This window comes from Phragmites australis, chromosome 12 (genome assembly GCF_958298935.1).
Source record: "Phragmites australis chromosome 12, lpPhrAust1.1, whole genome shotgun sequence".
In the NCBI taxonomy this organism is placed as follows: Eukaryota; Viridiplantae; Streptophyta; class Magnoliopsida; order Poales; family Poaceae; genus Phragmites; species Phragmites australis.
In genome coordinates this window covers 13886178-13894341 of record NC_084932.1, presented here as the reverse complement: position 1 = coordinate 13894341, position 8164 = coordinate 13886178, and the positions used below count along the sequence as shown (strand labels likewise).

At 42.6% G+C, this 8164-nt stretch overlaps 1 pseudogene; it reads right to left on the bottom strand.

The window, feature by feature from the left end:
* Window positions 1–385: 385 nt before the first annotated feature.
* On the bottom strand, window positions 386–5985 carry LOC133887540 (DUF724 domain-containing protein 3-like; annotated as a pseudogene).
* Window positions 5986–8164: the final 2179 nt, after the last annotated feature.

Here is an 8164-nt window from a genome sequence, read left to right as displayed (position 1 = left end):
GTGTTACGGCAAATGCTGTCTTGGTGCGATGTCCGTAAGCCAATTCTGGTGCTACAGTTTTAACCAAATGCTTTGGCGGATGTTGATAATTTAGGTTCTCATAGTCATAAATTGAATTTGTTCCGAACTATGCAGCTCTTCTCCTGAGGTGCATTCTATAGGCTTGTATGAATATATACAATGCTCAGGCAATCCTTTCAGAATGGTACGGAAATTAATTCATCTTTAGATCCAATCCAATGGGTTTGGAAACGTATAATTCCCATGTATGACGTGTTCAAACAACCCTACAGAACAACTCCGTTTTCCTAGACGCGCTAGTTTGCTGTCATTCAAATATGTACACAATCAGAACATTCACTTAACACCACCTGCTCTGCAATCCTGAAAGATCGACCAGGTTTTGTGCGTCACAGCCTGGACAAAGTGCTTAGCTTGATATCATTACTAGCAAGCAGTACACATGCAAAATACAACCCAAACCTTCACCTGAGAGCATATGATGCGTGATATTCTGCATAACGTGCAGGTGCAACACTAAATACCAGGGCAGAACCAGAAAAATAACAGGCAGAAGGTCCATCAGTACGAGCCAGGAACTATATACACAAAAGACCTGGGTGTTCTCCAGGTACTTAACTACTCCTTAACTACATGCATAATATGGCGGATAGATTCCTGCGAGGAGGCTCACCACGGTGCTGCAACGACACTCCTAAAGCGCTGCTCAGCAGACAGGTATGATCGCTTAAGCTCGCTGGCTTCTGTTTTGAGCATTGAGATCTCCAACGTATGGTTGATCTTCTGTGAAACAGCAGACTGCATTATGCAGCGGAAGAGGGAAGCGTGCAGATCAAGCTGGCAAATAGTCGTATTTAACATGCCAATTTGCGCACCAAGCTAACAGTCATCAATTTCTTTGTGAGCAATCTTCTCCTGCAACTTTTTAATCGCATCCTGTAGCTCAGCGCAGCCATTCTTTATGTGGAGCAGTGTTTCCAACCGTGATCGCAGGTGACTCACATCAAAGCCATGTGCTTCCAATGTAGAAACGCCCTTCATCTTCTCTTCGAACAGTGAATTCTCATCCTGAATATTCAGCCTCTTAATGCTTTATGCTAAACTGGCGAAGGAGAGCATCAAACCTAATGCCATTCCTTCACGGAGTTCTGGAACATGCAGCTGGAACTGATGAAAACTTGGTCGCTGCAGCACTTTACTGAATATTTCCATTGCCTCAATCTGTGCCCACATCAGGAAGGTCTTAACAAATGGAAGATTCTCCACACCCAAGGATTCTGAAGGTTGATCCGCTATGATGTTCTCACGGATAACTAGAGATCTCTGTAACAAGGGGTGGCAACAGTCATGTGTTCTGATAGGAATGTACTTGGACATTGGCGTAATCTCATCATCTTTAGGTTCAGTCAATCTATTTCCATGTTCTGCTTCAGTGGAGTTGCTCATATCAACAGAAGACCACTGAGTTAATGCTGATTTATCCATGGATTGGCTACTTTCAGCTGCATACTCTACCATAGGTGAACTGTGATTCTGTTGTGACACTCCATGTTGTTCATTAGCTGAAAATTTCTTTGTTGAACTTTGCGTCATAATTATGTCACCATCAGCACTGGCATGCTCAATTTCAAGCATATTACTAGTGTTTCCTTGATGATCTGCCTTGCCCATACCATCCTCCTTGTTAGCCTCGCAATTCTCACTGGACGTAAACAGATTCTGAGCCACACCACTGAACACACCCAGAGACATACTAGACACATTTTCAGTTCGAACATCACCACTTGTGGCGCACTTCACCATGGCCTCCATGTTATCTTTACAAAGCTGGCGATCATCCCCAGTAGTTCCACAACTCTCTGCTGAAGGCAGCAAATCAACATTAGCATCATCAGCAATAACCAAAGACTGCTGAAAAAATTCATCACGAATGTTTTTCTCCATTATTATTGCAGACTTTCCAGTGACGGTTTCTTTGTTTCCAAATTGAGTTGATGAATCAGAAGGAAACATATTCGCATCCCCAGGTTTATCAAATGTTGAAGTGACAGATGGCACCGAATTCTCAATCAATACGCTAACTTTGATTGCACCAGATCTTAGTGCCCCAATATAATCCCCTTGCTGAAGTTCATCTGTTCCAATCGGTATTCCACTAGGTATGATTTCATCAACAATGCTACTTTCCCTCAAAAAAACACTTCTTTCCTGTGAACCTGAAACAGCAGAATGTGTCAGTATCGAAGCATAAGTATATTGTGAAGATGCTACTGACATATCTGCAATAGCAATACACATACCTTTATTGTCCTTTAGTGGCGTTGGGTCAATGCTAGTCACTGTATTTGTTTCCGAAAGTACTCCAGAGCCAGGAGTTGCATCATAAGGCAGTTCATTGTCACCATCATTCTTCGATTTGGTTGCTGCGAAATTTGCGTAGTTAGCTAATTGTAGAGTCTTATGTAGCGTGGAAAATTAGTGGTACAAAACTTACGCTCTTCAGAGATAGCTACACTCTTGCTGGTTTCCTCAACGTTTTTATCTACTATCCTTTTCCTTGTCAGCATCTATTAATGTAAGAGGCAATCAATAAAAAATAAAAAAATTATCAATCATAGCACTAAATTTGAAAGACTCGAGAATGCACTAATTTTAAAACTGACAATTTCAGGGTTCTGTCCTAGTCCCTCTCGTGTCTCTCGTGTCGGAAAAGAAGCACACTCCTTCCTTTTTCTGGACACATCAGTTCCAATAAATGATCCAGCACTGATGTTCTGTTCAGCACCAGGCATCAGGTAATAACCTTTATCAGCTGATTGCTTTTCCTGATCAGTAAATGCTCTTTTAGATCCTCCAATGTTACCAAAATCTGGGTTAAGTGATTGTATTCCTAAAACCGGGCCCTACGGGAGAGGTCTTAGCTGTCCAAATGCTCCAAACAAGGAAGCTTGCAACTTTCCAGTCTGTGGTATAGAGGGCATTGCAATCATCCGAGGAGATGATAGTTGAAGTTGACTACTTAGACAAAGTTTAGGATCATACTTCAAATGGCCAAAGCCTGTCACTGATAGCTGTGAAGGAAGCGTCAAAGGGGACTTTAATGCCAAAACTGAATTTTGTTTCTTCACCGCATCTTCAAGATAAGAGCTGGTTTTAGGCTGGACATTTTCGTTTTCATTACATACCGATAAGTCAGGGCAAACTGGTCCCAATATTACATCTGTATTCTTCACCTTTTTGTTAAGATAAGAGCCAGTTGTATCTCTGATTTTGTCGCTGTCATTACATGATGCAAAGGCAGCAATTTTTTCACTGTCATTACATGATGCCAATGCAGGAATTTCATCGATGCCGTTGCCTGATGCCAAGGCAGCAGAAATTGGCCTTTTCCGGGAATTTAATGGAGGCCTTATATTAACAGGTTTCTGAAATGGAAAGGGCAAGACATCATCATAGAGATAATCTTGATCCACAAAATAAATACAGGGGAAAACACATCAGTACACCATATTTTAGGATAATTATTCGTTGGGAGGCATCGGCTGCTAGGGGAAGGATTAGACCATAGATTGAGGATGCAGAATATTGGGGGAGACTAGATTAATTCTTTGCTTGATTACAAAGGGTGGTAGCCGTGTGCCTTATATAGGCCTACAAAGACCTCATTCAAATCCAACTCAACATATATCTAATCTTATCTCTAACTCTTATATGATTTAAACTAACCGATCTCTAATCTTATCTCTAACTGAATCTGATTCAAACAAACAAACTGAATAGAACTAGGAAACTGGAAGGCTATTGTTTATGTTGTTCTGCAATTTTCAAACAGTGCACGAAGTAGATTTTTATTTAAGATTTCTGCTCCTTGAGGTTGAAACTAAGCTAACAATCAATTGATGCTGTCATGTAAAAATAATGCATAATATGGCAAAATTTTAGAGCATTCAATCATTCATTAAAAAAAGACACAACAAATTTGATAGAAGACAACAGAGTATGCATTATGTGTACCTCTGTTAAGTGCCGCACCCATTTTTTACCATCCCAATCATAATGTGGCCTCAGCTGTGTATGTTCAACTGTCAATACATCCGCATATTCCACATCATCCAAGTCTGTCTCACGACTCTTAATTTTAACAACATACTTCTTGATATATTTATCATCCAAAACCTCCAAAATAACACCAGGCCACCAGCTAACTTCATGAAAGACCTCCACACGAGAAGATGGAGGAAATCTATACTTAGAGTCCATAAGAATAATGTTTCGTGCTGGTCGAATATATTGAGAATCTAGAATCTCAGTAGTCAGTTCCCCATGCTCTCTGACATGTCTATACTGTACTAAGAAACTTGTAGCACCAATTACTTTCTGAACAATAGCTGGATTCCAGTACTCGCCGTAAGTTTTTGCAGACCCACTCACTTCAACTTGGCGTCCCTCTCTGAACGTTGGACTTTCATTTGCCTGCCCGTGACAAGAGAATCAGAAATGTATAGTAGGATATCAGCAGTAACACACAAAGTTAGTGGCAATTGTGATTACAAATTTACAATGCTTTACCTTCCTGTTTGTGATTACAAAGTACTTTCTGTTAGCTCTAATTCAACTCTTCCACACATGCCATCTCAGATTCTCAATCAAAAAAGCCTGGGAGTTCATCTAAACTGCCATTACAACCTATTCTACAGATTGATCTTATCAATGGTGTATTTTCTCCACTTGCCAAAAAAAAGGCAAGCCTACACACTCACATGAATTTGCCACTGTTTTGTAACTCAGTATAATCACCAAACTGTGAACTACAAAGGACTAAGTAAATTTATAACTCAAGGTGCTTTACATTTTAAAACTATCCTAAACTCAAGCTCACAACTTTTGGGAACTATTATTCTATTTTTCGGGACCCCAAATTCTCACCCAGTCAAATGATTCAAATCATCATTTTCTAAGAAACTTCAGCAGGCAGTTTTACAATTAAACATTGATTATCTTAGCCAACAAACTGTTCGTTTGACTCAAATGTACATGTATGGGGAGCTCGCACAGAGAAGACTGCGCTATGTCAACTTCCTTATTATCAAGGCACGCTGAAATCACAAATTTGCAATATGAACCAAATAACAAAATTAAATGACGATTTTTCAGTGTGTACCTAGTTACATCTAAGACAGCCAAAAAAATATAATTACACGTTCCATTTAGTAGCATTCCAAATTTATGCACTTGAAAAGACAAATCTTTTAGCACAATTTAGCAAAAAAAAAAAAAAAAAAAAGAATTTAGCATTGCAGACATGCACAACATATATTCTTTCTCCAAGTGTTCCAAGTAGGAGGAGGCAGCCTGCTTACAGCCTCTGCAGCCGGGACCCACCGCTCGCGTAGCGCCGTCTCCTCGAACTCCAGCACCTCCCGCGACGTCGGGAAGCATACCGTGTACACCCGCCGCGGCCGCCGCTCCCCGTCCCCCGCCAGCGCCATCAACTCCGGCGGCACGGCGCAGATGACGCCGGCCCACCATCCCTCGTTGTGGAACGCCTCCACCATCTCGTGCATCGCGAAGTTCCGCGGCGGCTCGTCCGCGTGCGGCGCCGGGGGCCGCGGGCGCACGTCCTCCGCGGCGGCATGCTCCCGGAGCGGCGACCCACCGTCCTCCCGTCTCGTGAGCGTGGAGTAGGCTACCACGTACCCGCGGCCGCTGGGGTGGTACCCGGCGATGGTGGCCTCGTAGAAGGAGCCGACGAATCCGAGGTCGTCGCTGCGCACCTCCACCTCAGCGCCGAGCGGGAAGAGGGCAGGCTCTTCCTCCCCCAGGTCCACACGGGTCCCGTGCCACCTCCTGGGGCGGGCACGCCCCATCGGAGCTCGTGGCGGAGCAAGCGAGGCCGCTGCTTCTCGCGCTCGCGCGGTTCTTGGGAGTGCGTTCGTGGGATTGTGAGAGGGTGGCAGTCTGGCGGAGGGCGGAGACAACGATGAATGGGTTAGGGGGATGCAAACGGATCCAATACGCATGGAATACGCAAGGAATCGAATTCGGATAGTACGATATATTATATTTTAATCTGAATATAAATACGGATCTGGATATTCTCGAATACGAATACGAATTGGATTCGAATATGAATCCGCATTCGGATATCTACACTATCTTCGAAATTTAGGTCGGAAATTTAAATTTTTGAATAAATTTGACTGAAATTTGTTCTAATTTGATTGGGCTGGAATTTTAGAAATTTTGTTCAAAATTCATGTTGGAAATTTAAAATTTTGATCAAATTTAACCGAAATTTGATGAATTTGTTCCAATTTGATTGGGTTGGAATTTCGTTCATATCTGAAATTTCTAAAACTTTAGCAAAATTTGGTTCTCTGGTTGGCGGATACGGATACGAATCGGATATATCTTGAATTCGGATATCCACATTTGAATCCGAATCTCGAAAACGAATTTGAATATATCCATTTTAGTATCCATTTCAGAAACGAATACGGATACGGATATCCATATTCGTATTTTAACGGATACAAAATCGGATAATTCGGATTTCTTGCCATCAATTTCCACCCCTAGGTAGGGAGGTGTGGGTTTTGGGGGAAAAATTCTCTGGTGTAGGCCGTCTCGATTGCAGCCATGTGTGCGCATCAGACAAACTCAAAGCACCAGACTGAGCGAGCTGTCTAGAGCACAAAGTAGGGTTTCAAAATTTGACCGTTGCCGGTTGAAATTTGTGTTAACTGATCTTGCTCGTCACAGCAAAAAACTCGTCTCCGCCGCCGCGAGCTCCACCAGATTCGTCGCGTAGCCGAGGTAATCCAGAGGAGAAAGGTCAGAAATCGGTCGGGAGAAGGCGGTAACCGAGTGCATTGGAGCGGTAACCGAGCCCATCGCAGGGAAGTCTGCGCATCTAGCGACCGAGCGCATTGCAATGGTAACCAAGGCTATGCTAGCGGTAAGTTGCTAAATCCGAGCAATTTCTTGCTGAAATAGGTCGATTACCGCTACTAGGAGCTCGCCAGTGCAGTTCGGCATCTATGCGATTGATTTATTGTGCAATTCACTCGGTTATCGGCTGATGCGGTCGGTTTTAAACAATGTGTGCTCGGTTGGTATGTGTTATTCTTGGTTAGGGTTAGTTCAAAGCGATTAGTGTCGGTTAGGGTTCGTTTTTAGGTTGTTATGGTTGGTTAGTATTCGATAATGTTGGTTAGAGCCTAGTACTTAGTTTAGCTCAATGTTTCCTCACTGTTAAATTTGTGGAGTGCTAATAGCATGATATATGTTGTGGTGCAGTAATCGATGGAGGATAGAGATGTGGTGTGGCAGTATGGGAACAATTTGGCCCTGGGGTTTAGGTGCAATTACTATAATAAAGAAAAGAAAGACGGTGGTGCCACAAGGTTAAAAGAACATTTGGCAGGACACGGATCAAATGTTATGCATTGTGATAGAGTACCTCCAGATGTGCGTGATTACTTCAAGCGTGAGTTGGATATGGCAAGAGATAAGAGGAAGGGAAGGTCTGAGGAGAGGCTTCGGAGGCAAGAGTTAGTAAGAGTTTAGGTAGATTTGACAAACGATAATGAGAAGACGGAAGAGAAACAGTTTTAGCGTGTCATGGCTCAATCTAGGGAGGAGAAAGAGTTCAGGAGGAAGGCAGGTGAGTCCTACGAGCATGGAGGTGGTAATAGAAGTGACAGATGAGGCAATGTGTTAAAGAGGATGTTTAGGAGGGCATCTTCAACTAGGGAACCACCACCAAGCATCAAGGATTTCAATGTTATTGTAGCAAAAACCCTTGTACAACAGAGGATTGACATCGGGTCATGAAGTGCGAAGGGAAATAATGTAAAGGTAGCTATTGGTTTGGTATGGTCCAAATTTTTTCACACTTCAGGTATTCCTGGTAGAAGGGCGGATGACACATTCTTTATGGCTGTAGTGAAAGAAATACAGAAATAGGGTAAGTGATAAAGTTTGTGATGAAATTTATTGTTGTTATATTTCTTTCTTTTTGACCTATGACCATATGTTGTATAACAGGATAGGGTGTCCTATCTCTAACTGGCTGGGATATAGATGGTAGGTACCTGGATAAGAATGAGAGTGCATTGAAGAAGATATTTGATAAGTGGAA